Genomic DNA, 15,984 nt, shown 5'->3' with positions numbered 1-15,984 from the left:
TTGAGGCTATGATGGGGAGAGATCGAGTTGGTAGCACTGAGACTTTCCCCTCCTCATTCTGAGGGCATATTACGATCAAAACAGAGTTGAGTCATCTTGGATGTTGGGTGCCCTCCTTCTGCAGGGAGTGGGGTTAGATTGTGGAGATGGAGGAAAGTTCCTCACTGATGAGGTCATGTTTAGAGGGAGACTTGGTTTCAACATGAGATGTTTCTGTGCTAGCATCACTATGCTAACCCAGGACAAGGGCTCTCTTGGGTCTGAGGCAGAGGGAAGGCAGGCCATTGGCCTAGAGGGTCTGTGACTCCATTGTTTCTCTCCAGGCAATGGTCCCTCTCTCACTACTCCCAGATGCCTCACCTAGGCCCTGTGAAGTATCCTGGCCTGGAATATTTCCCTCACCTAAGGGATTTTAGTACCAATCCCATACTAGGCATCTAGTCATCCCTGAGTCCTCTGGGACCTACAGAAACTCATGAGGTCTTAAGATCTTAAGAATTAAAATTGGTGAGGGGGACAGGGGGTCTGTACTGCATACAAAGACGTCAAAGGAGGTAACTCACCATGTGACCTTGGGTAAGACACTTCCCCACTCTGGACCTCAGGTTCCTCATATATATAGTGAGTTGATGGGACTAGATGATCTCTATTGTCCTTCAAGTTTAGTATCCCATGATTGTCTATGTTTGAAAAGACCCCTGGCAGAAGAGGCAGACATGGGGGAATTAATGGTCAGTATTGAATCCCATGTGCAAAGACATGGGGAAGTACTTTTCTTAAGTGCACAAGGCCAGAAACAGAAATCCAGGTGTTCCCAGCACCTGTACTCACACTGCTTTACCTGTAGGGGCACCTGCTTTATTTTAGGCATAAAATCTAGATACATGGTCCCCTGAGTATCACACAGTGGCATTAAGGAACTGCATGAGGGGATCACCATAAACTCTGTCTAACCTTTCCCTACCATGCTTACCCCCCCATCCCTCTTCTTGGCCCAGGGGAATCCTGAACTTGTGCCCATCACTGCTTTTGTCAATGCCATTTCTGGGGCTGGAAGGATGATTCCTATGAACTGAGCTGATGATCCCACAGGTCTTGAGAATACCTTTTTGGTCCCTTCTCTCCTAGAAAAGAAATTCAGCTACTCTCCAAGAGGGAACAACATGACAAGGGGGAATGAAGAGGAGAAGAGATGGGGTGTTTGGCCCCTTGAAATCGTTCTTGCCTCAGTTAGGGCATAAACAGAACGACAAAAGCTGGTGGTTCCCTAGAGACCTGACAACTCTAAGTCCTATGAAAGAGGTATCATAGCTTGTGAGTGAAATCTCCCTTGAAGGTCATGCAGCATCGTGGGCCCTGGAAGGCTCCACGTTGGATCCATTAAAAGCCAGGGCCAAGCCTCTGCCAAGGTCCCTGAAGCCACCTCCATGAACATGAGCCTTTTCCCATACGAGCATGGATCTGAAGTTTGTTTTCTCTGGAACTCTTTCCCAGGTGAAGCCTTTCCAAGATTCTAAATGCTGAAGCCTTATAGCATAAGGGGCACCGCTCCAAAATCCTCCATTCTTCCCCCTTTCACTCAGAGCAACCCCGGAGCAGGAAGGAAAAGGCATATGCTTGGGGGAAGGCAGGGGGGACAGGGACCACCATGGACATGGACTGGGAAAGGGAGAGATGGCTGGAGGAAAGGCCAAAGAGGAGCAAATATACTTCTGAAGAAAGCCTCGCCCCCCAGTGGCCCATGGATCCTCACGTCTAACCTTTTCCTCCATCTGTCAACAGCTGTCCCCAGAGTCATCCAGCACAAAGCTACTCGTAGGCCCTCTGTAATTCAGAACAGAGCCTGGTCTTCAGGGACTGTCTAGGTGTATGTTTCCTAAGAAGCAAGCCAGAGACTCTGGGATCGTTTTGGGAAGGGAGGGAAGCTGTGAAGGAAGAGGCTAGGGGGTGCTAAGCACCCAGAGAATTGGATGAAAGCTTTCGGAGCCAATCCCATTGGGCCAAAAGCCGGTTAAATCTTCAAGGGCAAGTTCTTTAATATTCACTGCATCAAGAGAAGGGCTGCCTTCTATGGCCATGCAACACAAAGGATGGCCTAGACCTTCACACCTTTCTGTTTTTCTGACAATCTTGTAAATCCTAATCATCTCACCCTCTCTGGGGTTTCATCCCTGCCCCACCCTCTTGCTCTGGCCTTGGAAGTCTAGCGCTACCAGCTTTCCAGCACCCACCAGTGAGAACTTCCCTTGCATCATTTGTCTACACACTCATATGACTTTGGATTCTCAAGGCCTGCCTTTCTGTCCCTGCTTCTTCCTTTTTGTTATCTGACATGGTAATTTTATTCCCTAACCCCATAAAGTGGGTTTGGGTTACGGCCTTGATAAAAGGACCAATACCAAATGGAGCCCTATTGGATTATTTCCCAACATTCCCTCATCAAATGTATTCATTCATCCTCTTAAAGTTGCTACATCACAGAAACGCTTAGCATTTACATAGCATTGGCTGTGAGAAAGAGGAGGTTGATATACACAGGAGTCCTGGCACTGAGGTCATGGGTGGCTTAATCATAGGGAATCAGAGGCACAGAGCAATTGAGATCCTTGTCCAGAGAGAGTGAGAGCAGGAGGGGTCCACAGGATAGATGTCAGGGTGGGGAGCCTGCACTGTACCCCACCCCAGTCAGGGGGCATTCTAGCCACACCCTCTATACCATTCCCCAAGGGGTGAGAAGATGTGAAATGTCTTGAAGCATGCTGTGGGCAGGAATGGGCTAAAGAAGGGAGACTCAAGCAATGCCCAGCTATAATAGCCCTACCATCCAATGCATCACTGATCACCCTGGAATCCAAAGACCTATATAAGTTAGTGATGGTGCCAGGCACTGCTTACAGTTAATTAAGTATCTCCATTTTATTTTATTTTATTTTATTGGCTGCACCACGCAGCTTGCGGGATCTTAGTTCCCCGATCAGGGATTGAACCCAGGCCCTGGCAGTGGAAGCGCAGAGTCCTAACCACTGGACCACCAGGGAAGTCCCTCCAATATCTTTTAAAAGTTGATATTATTAACTCTATTTTACATGTGGGAAAACTAAGGCTCAGTAATATATATTAAAAAAAAAAACCAAGTACACTTTGTGGCAGAGTCTGATATTGAACATTGAACCAAGTTTTTCATAACCTTAAACTCCTTATAATGAACTGCTTTGCAATATGGCTTCCATTTGTTGAAAATCAATGTACGGAAAAGGAGGCAGAAATGGAGGTCAAGGCCGCAGTGATGGGGACATTCTCCAGGGGAAGCAGGGCTTTACCTCCGGCTCCTTCTGCAAGGCCTGGCTGGAGGGCTAGAGTGTTCCTTCCTCACTAACAGCTTCCCTACCAGAGAGCCGAGTGCCCCCCATGCCCCGCCACTGCCCTCCTCCAGTAGGTGCCCAGCTCAACCCTTTCCCATGCTGCCTCATTTTCTGCAAGTGTTAGCCAGCCACACCTACCACTTGGTGTGTATTAGGACCTACCAAGTAAAGAATCCCAAACTCTATCTAGACATTGACCCCTTCATTTTGATGTTACTTCTGGGAGTTCAGCTTAAGAAGGATGAAAAGTAAACCTGATGAAAGAGAGATAATCATGAATTTGTAGAGAAGAGCAATTGTTCAGAACATAGTCACACCTAGAGCAAGAGTGTAGAATCTGAGAATCCTCCTGGGAGGCCAAGTACGGAGCCCAGAATTGCTCTCTCCCCAGCACTCTCCCCTTGGGTCACTATGTGGGCAAGAAGTGACAGGAAAAGGTACATTATGGTAAAGAAAATGTCCCTCATAAATGTCGCTTGCTTCGTTTGCTGCCTGTGTGGTGACCTCTCTAAGGTCATGGGAAGAAGGTCATCAAAGAGCCCCAGTGATCCCGGGTTATGACTATTGTTACGTGGTTCTGTACCTTTGCCTCCTGATGTGGCTATTGTTGCTCTCAATCTAAGTTCTTTCCTGCCATCAGATTCAGTAAAAAGACTGTGGCACTGAGCCATGCGGGTGAGACCCAAATGCCTAGACTTGCTGGCCACAAATGATCTTACTTAAAGCTCTCAGATCATTGCCTCTGTTATTCTGAGGTTGCAAACCTAACCAATGGGCCACCTGTGGCTCTGGGTTGTGTCTCCTTTTAGCATGATTTTTAAAAAATTTTTGAATTAGTTGCCAACATCTAAATGTTGGAAGATTTCACATTTAAAATATCCCTATTTCTAGCTTCCCTTAAAAATCCAAGAGTTCTGTCAATGTTGGGCCAGCATTTCTGCACAATGATAATCAGCTAGAACAAAGTGGTGGCCACTCCATTTAGACAGGGCATGTGTTCTCTAATTCGCCATATGCCACACCACTCCCTATTATCCTCCACCTGGTCCCTTCACTTATTTACAATCCCTGCATGGCTTGTCTCAGCATTTGAGTTGAAAACTTTACAATAAACATAAAGCCAGCACTAGGTTATGGGCTGTGCATTAAAGACCAGGGAATGCCCTCTCAACAAGTCTCACTGATTATCCCTATAATGACCAAACTTATGCTCCCTCTGGTTATGGTTAAAAATGATACATAGTGGCTGGAAACGTCCATCAGAGGGATAAACCTATCTCAGAAAGAGGAGATAGTTCAGGAATTGAACTGTATGGGTAAGAGGGCATTGTGTTCAGAAATCAGGTTCCCAAGAAGAAAGCATGCTAGAGACCACTTATAATGCTACTGTTGGGTGAGAAGATGGTATTTTGGGTATTTGTATCATCAGCTGGCTGTGCTTCCACTTTCCTTGACACATGGAAGGCACTTGACCAAAGGTTACCAAGTGCCAGCTAGCAGGACTTTTCAATACAGCTGTTAAATTTCATGGGGTATGATTTGACTCAAAGTATTCCCATATCCTTACAACAACAAACATGCTACAAAGGCTTCTATAGGGTATGCAAATGTACTTGGAACTGAAACGTCCCTCTTGTATATTTTATGGCTAAGAGTGCTGAACTGAGATCCCCAGCTTCAGTACGCAGCACCTTTTCCTGCAAAGTTGCCTCAATACTGCTGGGAAAATCAATGATGAGACTGCCCTGGCCCATGTGCAAAGCCGGCTTCCAGCTGTGCGCAGATGCTCTCAGGGAGGAGGCTGCAGCTGAATGTAACCCAAATGTGAGTTAGCTCGGGGAATCATGCCAGGAGAAGTCACAGTGGGAGGGCATCCACACCTAAGCGCAATAAAAGGGCATGGAACACTGAGATTCTCAGACGAAAGCCAAAGGCTCTTCCCTGAAGGAATCTTGAAGGTTCTCCTGACTCTTCCCTGAGGAATACTGCAAGGCTTGCACTCAAAAGGAGGAGGAATGTGCTTGGGGGCTTCGCTCTTGGCATCACTATTGTCCCAACAACAAGCTGAGCTTGGATCAAAGGAGTGAAATGTTAGTTCCAGAGAAAGGGAAATTCCTTCTACTCCAGGACCTGGATGAAGTGACCTCTTAGAATCAAAATACTTCACAAGCCATGGAGTAAAATTAGTCACCTGGTAAAACCTGTTTACCATTCTCAAAATTAACTATATAAGGGACAATTTGTAATACCAGACTATCTCTTGCTTAATTGAGAGGAGAGAGAGCCTCAGGTATGAATAACCTTTCTCTATGTTCACTCCCTCCCTGCACTTCAAAATACTTGTCTTTATATTCAGCATATTTCCCCTTTTTGATTCTTTTCCAATGTTTGAAATATCTGAAATAAGAAAGCGTAGAGATTATCAAAACTGTGTACCTACCACCCAGTATTAACAATTTATTACATTTTGATACCTTCTTTCCAAATTTTTGAGAGAAATAATACATGACACCTATGGTTGTGAGCCCATGTGAATGCATCCATGATCCTGTCCCTAACCTAATCCCTCACCAGAGGTAATCGCTGCCCTGAAATAGATGAGGGTCATTTCCAGGCATCTTTTAATAATTTGCCTGCAGAGGTATATATCTGTAAGAAAATTGGCTAAGTTTAAATTTTAAAACAAGGGATGTTTTTTCTAGATTTATCCACATTAAGACTTGTAGTTCTGTAACTTGTAACTCATGTAGTCTATCATGTGACTATACTACAAATTATTTGTCTGTTCTACTAACTGACACTTATTTCCATTCTGTCATTACTCCAAAAAAAGTTGCAATAAATATTATTACACAAGTCTCTTTACGTGCATGTGGGAGAGTTTCTCTAGAGCAGCAGTTGGCAAACTTTTCCTATAAAGGCCCAGATAATAAATACTATTTTAGGCTTTATACAAATCATACGGTCTCTGTTGCTGCTACTAAATTCTGTCATTGTAGTCTGAAAGCAGCCATAGACAACACAGAAACAAACAGATGTGTTCCAATAAAACTTCAATGATAAAAACAGACAGTAACCAGATCTGGGCCTTGGCCCACAGGCCACTGTTTGCTGACCTCTAGAGGCTTGTTACTCAAACTATGGGCATGTAGACCAGCATCAGCATCAGCTAGGAGTTTGGTAGAAATGGAGACTCTTAGACCTCAGTGAATCAACATCTTCATTTTAACAAGTTCTTCAGGTGATTTCTATGCACAAAAAAATGTTTCAGAAGAATGACGTTAGTCATTTATAATTTAGTCATTTAGTCATTTATAATTTAGTGTGTAGAAATCCTTCACTGTATTGCTAAACGTTTCCCCAAACTGATGGGACCAACTCATATTTCTACGATCACTAAATGGATGAACGTCTTACCCTGTATCTCCACATATGATATTATCTGATGTGTGACAGATGTTATCTTCTTGTAGCTTTAAGGTGCATTTCCCTGATTACTGCTGAGGTTCACATCATCTCAATTAGAGTTTCCTGTTCTGTGAAGTGTCTCTTCCTATACTTTCTTCATTGTGTTGTGTGTGTGTGTGTGTGTGTGTGTTATACGTGTGTGTGCATTATATATATTATGTGTGTATGTGTGGATATATATTACCTATATAATAATATTATATAATAATATGTAATATATAATACATACACATACTATATATATCTATACATACATACATACATTGTATATAAGTTGGTCTTTTTTATTTGTGGGAATTTGTTATTTATTCTGCATGTAAATTCTTTGTTGGCTGTATGCATTGGAATTATGTTCTCTCAGTCTATGGTTTATCTTTTACCTTTGTATATGGTAAAATTAAAGATTTTTAAAAATTAATGTAGACAAATGCATTAATCTTTCCCTTTATGTTATTTATAATATGTATCTTAAGATTCTCCTCCCTCAATGTCAAAGGATATACTCTTTTCCTCTAAAAGTACTATATTTAACAATCTCTCTTAGAGAAGAATTCCAAAAATTTATGTAGCGTCTCCTCACTCAAGGAAATGGAGCTTAACTCCCCACCTTGTGTGCTGTGTTTATCAGCTTACTTCCAAAGAGTATGGCAAGGGGAAAACGTAACTTTACAGTGGAGAATCCTGGTCTCAGCCAGGCGATCAGGGCTAGCATATTCAGTGATGCCATGTGATAAGCATGATATGATGTGATGAGGGCAGCACACATCTCTGTGGTCTTCCTCCCCAAAACTCATGACCCCAGCCAACAAGACTAAATTGGGAGGCATTCTGCATAAAATCTGACCTCAAAACTGTCAAGGTAATCAAGGACAAGGAAAGTCTGAGAAACTGTCACAGATCAGATGAGGTTAAAGAACCATGATTACTAAATGTAATGTGGTATTCTGGATGGGATTCTGAAACAGAAAACGGACATTTGAGGAAAAACTGGTGAAATCAGAAAGAAGTATTGAGTTTAGTTAACAATAACGTGCCAAAGCTGGCTTCTTAGTTGTGACAAATGTGTCATGGTGATTTAGGATGATTACAATAGAGAAAACTGAGTGAGAAGTATAAGAGAATTCTCTGCATTCTTGTTGCAACGTTTCTGTATATCTAAAAGTATTTTAAAACAAAAACCTTATCTAAAGCAAAAAGTTCTACTTTTAAATTTCACCCAGAATTTATAATTTATTGTGTGGCTGGTATGAGATTATTTTTCCTCATGTGGTTTTATTGAATAAATTCTCCCTTTCATACTGATTTGCAATGACACATCAAAAATACACACATAGCCACACATCCTTCTGTTTGTTTATCTATATATCTACATACATACACATGTATGTTTTCTGCTAAAAACATATTATTATGCTTTCGCCTATTTGTCTCCCCATCTTAATTACTAGAACTTTATAATAAGTCTTTTTGTCTTTGTCTATGAGAGCAAATCTCCTCAACCTTCTTTTAAAAAAATACCTTGGCTATTCTTTGTCTTTCATTCTCTCATATAAATTATAGAATAAGCTTATCAAGCAAGTGTCTTCAAAAACCCTGCTGGGATTTTTATTGGGAGTGTATTTAATTTATAAACTTGGGGGATAATCAACATCTTCATTATATTGGTTCTTCCTATTTATGAATAAGATATATGCTCCATTTTCTCATTCTTCTTTTATACTCTTAATATTGTCTTGTATTTTCTAGAAGATATTGCATATCCTTTGTAGAATTTATATTTTTTTGCCTTTTTTGTTTTATTTCATTTTTGCTATTGTAAGTGTGATTTGTTTTCAGTTAAATTTTTCTAACTGTGTTTAGGGAATATATTAATTTGTGTTTACTGATCTTGTATTAGTAACGTTGCTGAGCTCTCTAACTTGTTCTAGCTTTACAAATACCTTTTGATATTCTATGTAGGATGATCATATCATTCACAAAAAGATGGTCGTATGTCTTTCCACAATTCTTATATTTCTTTTCTTGTCTTATTGCATTGGGTAGAATATCCAGATCATTGTTGAGTAAAAGTCAGGATAACAAACATCTTTATTGTTAACTGTTTTTTTTTTTCTACATGGTTCATAATGTTGGATTGTAGTTTATTTTGAGTAGGAAGTTTTTTTTCCCCTCTTTTCCTTTTGTGCTCAGTCATCATTGTCTAATGTTTTTGGTGTTGTTGTTGTTATTGCTGCCTCCACCAAGGCTCTTAGAACTTCAATTCCAAACCCATCCTATAATGATGGCCTGGGGCCCCTAAAGGGTGATAACATTTTAAAATAAAAAGCTGCTGAAAACAAAAAGTTCTACTTCTAAATTTCAACCAGAATTTATAACTTACTTTGTGACTGGTATGAGGTAATAATATAACTTAATTATTCCTCATGTTGAATAGTTTCTCCCTTCCATACTGATTTGCAATGGGATATAGCAGAACCGTCTTCAGCTAGGTGAGTGGCTTAAGTCAGTTCATCATCTCATGGTTACATCTTTACCTCTCTCCCCTACCTCCTTGGGTTCAGAGATTCCTATTAGCTGTGCTCTCAGATAGGGGTTGGCAACACTATTTTTTCAGACTCTTTTCATCAGTGTGGAAGCCTGTCCCCAACCCATGGCTTCAAGCAGTGACTCTAGCCCTGATCCCTTGACAATCTGGACCACATATAGTTGTGCAGGACCCTTGAGAGCTAAATTTCTGTCCTTACTTTTTGCCTCCAGACTTGGAGCCCAGCCTGAGAATGAATGTACCTCTGCTCATCAACCTTTTGTTTCTGTACTATTTCTGACTCATCAGGTTACTTATCTTGCTCTTAGGCCCACATAGCTGGGTCTTAGGCCCAGCTACGTGTTCTTATATTTTTCTGTCACTGCGATGTGTTTGGAGCAGAGGAGGTGCACTAAAGCATGAACCCACTGCACCATCTTGACCACAGCCTGATTACTTTTCTTTATTTCTGTATGAGAGAAAAATGTATTTTCTTTTTTTCTTTAACTGCTGCCTTCAATCCTATCTCCAACTTCTTTCCTCAATTATTTCCTATCTCTCCAGTATCTTCCATAAATCCTGTTCTATTCCCCTTTCTGCAGAAATCTACATATGGTCATCTCTATCTTTTGGTATGTGCTCATGTACCAAATCCATGTGTGCCCACATTCCCAGTCTCTCACCTAGTAAATGATGGAGCAATGTCCTCCACTTTACATACCGTCTGCTATCATCCCATTTCCTTAGTTCCTCTGGGTACCAACATTTTGCATGATCCAATTCCAACTATAACTCCACTATCTCACAGATCATTAATGCTTAACTTCCCATAAACCAAGTTCTATTCCCTCCACAGAAACTGACCTCTTGAAGGTCACCAATGGTTACTCCATAACTAGATTTTCTCCATTCCTCTTCACCTTGGTCATTCCACAGAGTGTGGTATCTCAACCATCCCACATCCCCCATGACACTTATAATACTGTGTCATCTTTCTACCTTTCCGCTCCTGTTCTTTCTGTTGGCTTCTTTTCCTCCACCTGTACCTATGGTGGTTTCTCAAGGATCAGTCCTTTCACCCTTGGTTACTCAGAGTGTTTCTTGGACCAGCAACTGAGAGCTTGCTAGAAATGAGGACTCTCAAGCTCTTACTCCAAACCTAGTGAATCAAAACCTGTATTTTAACAGAATCCTCAGGTGATTAAAGTGTAGGAATGCTGTTCTAGCCATCTTCTCTCTCTCTCTCCCTCTCTCTCTCCTTGTACAATCCATCATTAATGTCCACATCCAGGGGTGTGACATCTAACCCTTTAACTCCAGCCAAAACCTTTCTTCTAAATTCCATTCTCATGATGCCAACTGGCTACTTGGCATTTCCATTATTGTGCATCATAACCACAAACCCAACATTTCTATAATCCCCATCCCAAACAATTTCCCTTCCTGATAGGCCAATTCTTTAAAATCTCTACCATGCTTATAATCACCTAGGCACAAACTATCGGAACCATCCTCATTTCTTGCCAGTGTCTTTCTAATTTCCCATATCTAATCAAACATCAGGTTTCAATATTTGTTTTACAGTTTCTCATGTACACATGCTTCTACTAGATTCCCCACTTCAGCAAAGCATGGCAGAAAGATCTGGAGACAGATTGACTGGCTATCAAATTCCTGTTCTACTACCTACCAGGTATGTGTGACTTTAAAATCTTGAGTAAATTACCTAATTCTCAGAGCCTTGATTTCCCTTTCTGTAAATTGGAAATACCATTATCTATCTCGCAGGTGCTGTTGTGATTTAAAAAAAAAAAAAAGCATCAGGTCAAAGTCTGGCACATGAAACAGATGATTAACAAGTACTGGTTTAGGCTTCCTCAACCCCCATTTCAATTTTAAGGCCACTGTTTTGGGGCTTTGTAATATATTCCTCTGATTCCAGTCCCTAGGTTAAGCTTTCTGACACACCATTGTCAAATTATGTCACTAAAACATCATGTTCGCCAATCCACCACCGTGTTCAGGGGCCAACACACATTGAAAGTGCCTTTGTATGAATCCCAGATGGCTTAGGCTGCCATCCTGGTCTTGCCACAGCCTGTTTTCAGCCAGATATTCTGCCCTTGTCACCCACCCCTCCCCTATTCACAATCTCTGGTTAGATAAACTCTAAGTTGACCATATCTTACAGTTTTTAGTTTCCGTCCTCACTTCCATGGTATTGTGCTGTCCTGAGTGTTTATCTTCTAACTTATTTTCCCCATCCAATTCCCATGAATTCTTCAATAACCAGCTCAAATCTCACTGTCTGTATAAGTCATTTGGCAGTTAATTGCGACTTTCTGTGTGATATTTCTTCTCCTGTTATCTGGAACTGTTTTAAATATAATATACAACAGTGAAACTATTCGTGGATATATTTTTTTCATTTCTCAGTAAGATCATTTTTTAAAAAAAGCTAACGACTAGTATTTATAAGCATTTACACATGCCCAGACAATGAGTGAAGTATTGTGCATGGACTTCCTCATCTAACATTCACAGCATCCCTATGAGGGGAGAACTGTTATGGTCCTTAGTTTGTGGATGAAGAAAAAAAGGAGTGAAGATGTTCAGTAACTCATGCCAAGTTGCCCTGTGAATAAGATGCAGCGCCATCTTGAATCTAGGCTTTCTCATTCCAGCTCTTGTGCTATACTGAATTGTGCTATATTAACCCCTCTGCTATACTGAAACCAAATCAGGAAGCACTTCCAACAGCTCCCTCTATTTCTCACCTGATAGACTAGCATTTTAGAGAATAGAAAACTTATTTTTTAGAACCGTGTGGTATGACTCATGTGTGTGTGTGTGTGTGTGTGTGTGTGTGTGAATCTGTATAACAATATGCCACATTATTTTGAAGTTCTACTATAGTATCTTGGCATTTACAAAGCATTTCTTCTTCCAAAACTTTAAATGATTATGTTAACCTTACAATAACTCTGTTAGGTAAGGAAAGAGAAAAAAAATTATCTTAACATCAATGCCTCCTTGTTGATCATGTGGCTCTCCCAGAACCCAAGTCCTCAAGTCTATCTGCTATCCCAGGGTGCCTGACTTTCCTCAGGGTCATGGCCATTTTGTTTAGGCTCCAATGAGCAAAAGGCAAAGGCCTGAATCTAGCAGGAAATGTACTCAATAAAGTCCAAATCCCTGAGTGGTATAAATTTTAAGCAGATTATCTTAGAGTAGGGTATGGCTAATAGGATCAAGTAGCTGGCACATTCTAAATTTATAGCCCTAACAATTAAAGAATATAAACCTATGAGTTGCTTTTCTGACTTGGAATTCCGATGATTAGTGATAATGATGAAGGTATTGAAAATAATGGTGAAGGGAAAGATGAAAAGAAGACAGACAAGAAGGGTCCCACCATGTGTCTCTATAGAGCAATGGTTCTTAACCTTTCTTGGGGTTTGCTCTCTTTAACTAGAGGGAAGCATCATACACACAGACACACACACACAAAAAGACTCATTCATTTTGGGCAGTGGCGGTGTCATGGTCTAGCTAGGAACCACATTAAGAGTAGTAGATAGATGCTATACAGGTCAGAAAGCATCAGCACTTTGCAGTGACAGACACCGGCAAATGCAGATTCAAATACCTGCTTTCATTGTGCTCCAAATCTCCAAATTGCCAACACGTATTGAGGGGCCTCCTGTGCTCACGGGCACTATGTTCAGAGGTGGGAAGGGGAATACCAAGATGAGTAAAACCCAGTGACTACCCTAGAGAAACTTAAAATCCAGTGCCATGTACGTGAAGGTTAGACCTTTCTAAGCTTACCTAGCAATAATTTTTGCAAATATCTGAGTAGCAATTTTCCACGAGCAAAAGAAGAAAAAGAAGTGTACAGTCAACTAGGATCCTAAAATAAATTATTATAATGTGGGATCTACTCTAGCAAGTGTTGAGAGAAAGGTACCCACCCAGAGCTGTGGGAGTTCAGTGGGGGAGCAATCCCATGCGAGAGGAGGAGAGGGGGTGGGAAAGATGGTCACTAGGCAGAAATGCGTGGGGGGCATTGCAAATGGTGAGAGAAGCATGGGTGAAGTATAGCAAGTGGGGGATTGTTATGGGTTGATTTGTGCCTCTGCAAAAGATAACTCCGCTACTTCAGAATGTGACCTTATTTGGAAACATTAATCTTTGCAGATGATCAAGTTAAGATGAAATCATTAACACTGTCAATCAATTGTACTTCAATAAAAAAAAAAGATGAGGTTACTAGGGTAGGCTCTAATCTAATATGACTGTCCTTATAACGGGAAATTTGGACACACAGATACACACATACACACACACACACACACACACACACACACACACACTAAGAATGCCACGTGAACCCGAAGGCAGAGACTCAGGTGATGCATCTACAAGGAATGCCCAAGGTTGCTAGCAAAATACCAGAATCTAGGAGATACACACACAACAGATATTTTCTTAGTGCTTTCAGAGGGAGCATGGCCCTGCTGACAACTTGCTCTTGGATTTCTGGCCTCCAGAAATGTGAGACAATAAATTTCTATTGTTCTAATATGGCAAGTTTGTCGTACTTTGTTAGAGCAGCCCTAGGAAACTAAAAACAGGGTTGTTGTTTTTTTTTCCAGAGAAGCACAGTATAATTTGGCTGGAACACAGCAGGAATAAGGGAGAAATGGGGAACCAGCTCAGCAGGGGACATTAGGAAAGCAGTGTTGGGCACTTTTTGTGGGTAATCTTATAAAATTGTGACACCCCCAATCAAGGGACGGTACTTGGGCTGCACTGTGGAAAGAATTTAGAAATTGATGGACAGATAGCTGAACACAGACAGGCAGATAAACAAAGACTGATGAGGGATCAATAGATATGGTATAGGTGGATACATGGATATGAGATTTAGATTCAATGACGTATCAGTGAATGACCATGATCTTTCTACTTAATGTTAAAAATCAATTTCTAAATGTTGAATCCTGTTTCCCACTTTCAAAACAATGTCACATAGGCTTGGGAGAACAAGTCTTATAAATTTACAGGAGTTACACACCTGGAAAAGCAGTCTCAGGGACAGGGAGCCCCTGCTCAGGCAGACACACTCAGCCCGCACTTAGCAACTCTAGGTGACAGCTGTGGGGCACCTCTGCCCTTAGGGACCTTGGCTGAAACAGCCAGGTGTAACAGAAATGACCTCATGCCTTAAAAGCAGGACCGGAAGAGCATTAGGGCCTTCCGAGGAATTAACTAGAGCGGGAGACGACCTCCTCAGAGCAGATTGCATTTGCTGTGAGGCTTTTTTTCTTTTTTTTAAAATTAATTTTTATTGGAGTATATTTGCTTTACAAAGTTGTGTTAGTTTCTGCTGTGCAGCAAAGTGAATCAGTTATAGGTATACATATAACCACCATTTTTTAGATATCCTTGCCATTTAGGTCACCACAGAGCATTGAGTAGAGCTCCCTGTGCTATACAGTAGGTTCTCCTTGGTTATCTATTTTATACATAGTAGTGTATATATGTCAATCCCAATCTCCCAATTCATCCCACCCCTCCTTCCCCCCTTGGTAACCATAAGTTTGTTCTCTACATCTATGAGAGAGAGAAGATTGCTGAGAAGATGGGAAGGAAAAGTTATTTCCGGCAGAAAGAACTACTTGAGTGATGGTCTTAGTGGGGAGGTGTAAGATACGTCTGAGGAGTGCAAGGAGGTCCTATTGGGAAATAAATGGAGATTAGCTTGGGGCAGATGTTGAAGGAACTCAGGAGCTTGAGCAATGGATGAGTTCGGATAAATGTGACAGAGGGGATGAGTGGAGAGGTAGGGCAGGGGCCTGCAAACTTTTTCTGTCAAGGGCCAGATAGTAAGTATTTCTGGCTTTCCAGGCCATACGGTCTCTGTTGCAACTATGCAACTCTGCCAGCATCACGTAAAAGCTGCCACGGACAGTAGGTAATGAATGAGCGTGGCTGTGTTCCCATAAACTTTATTTATGGACACTGAAATTTGAATTTCATATCATTTTCACGTGTTACAAAAGATGATAGTTCTTTTGATATTTTCCTACCATTTGAAAATAAAATGATTCTTAGTTCCTGAGCTGTCCAAAAAAGCAGGTGGTGGGCTAGACCAGGCCCGCATGTTATAGCGTGCAGACCCCTGGGTTAAAGGGTGACTGAGGCACAGGTGGACAGTGGTCAATTAGGGCTGGGATCATGAAAGGAGAATCAAGGAGATGGATGCCAGAGAAATGCAAAGGTATCTTATGCAAATCAGGCATTTCGCATCTCATTAAATGTGGGAGGTGGGAGAGGAGGTGGGGTCTAGGCAGCCCCAGGGCTCTCCAGCGTGACTGATCACAGGACCATTGGCAACACTGCAGAGCACCTGAAAAGGAGTAGGTGTGGGAGAGCAGGTGATGTTTTCAGAACAAGCCCAGAAGAGCATCCTGCAGCCCTTAAAGGAAGTGTAGCAACAATTGGAATCGGAATTAGGAACCTTACACTCTTGACTTTATTTCATCAGACCGGAAGCAAGACACTTGTCCTTAAGCGATGCTCCTCAAGCAATGCACTACAGCACACAGGGTAATTCTCAGCTCA

At 41.6% G+C, this 15,984-nt stretch overlaps 1 protein-coding gene across 1 annotated transcript in view; it reads right to left on the bottom strand.

The window, feature by feature from the left end:
• LOC149750008 (NT-3 growth factor receptor-like) overlaps positions 1 to 15,984 on the bottom strand; it is a 155,347-nt gene that overhangs the window by 11,293 nt on the left and 128,070 nt on the right. The window lies entirely within an intron of this gene.

Source organism: Delphinapterus leucas, chromosome 2 (genome assembly GCF_059928025.1).
Source record: "Delphinapterus leucas isolate spDelLeu-1000000601 "Yukka" chromosome 2, BTC_Dleu_Yukka2, whole genome shotgun sequence".
Lineage (NCBI taxonomy): Eukaryota > Metazoa > Chordata > Mammalia > Artiodactyla > Monodontidae > Delphinapterus > Delphinapterus leucas.
This window is presented reverse-complemented; position numbering and strand designations above follow the sequence as displayed.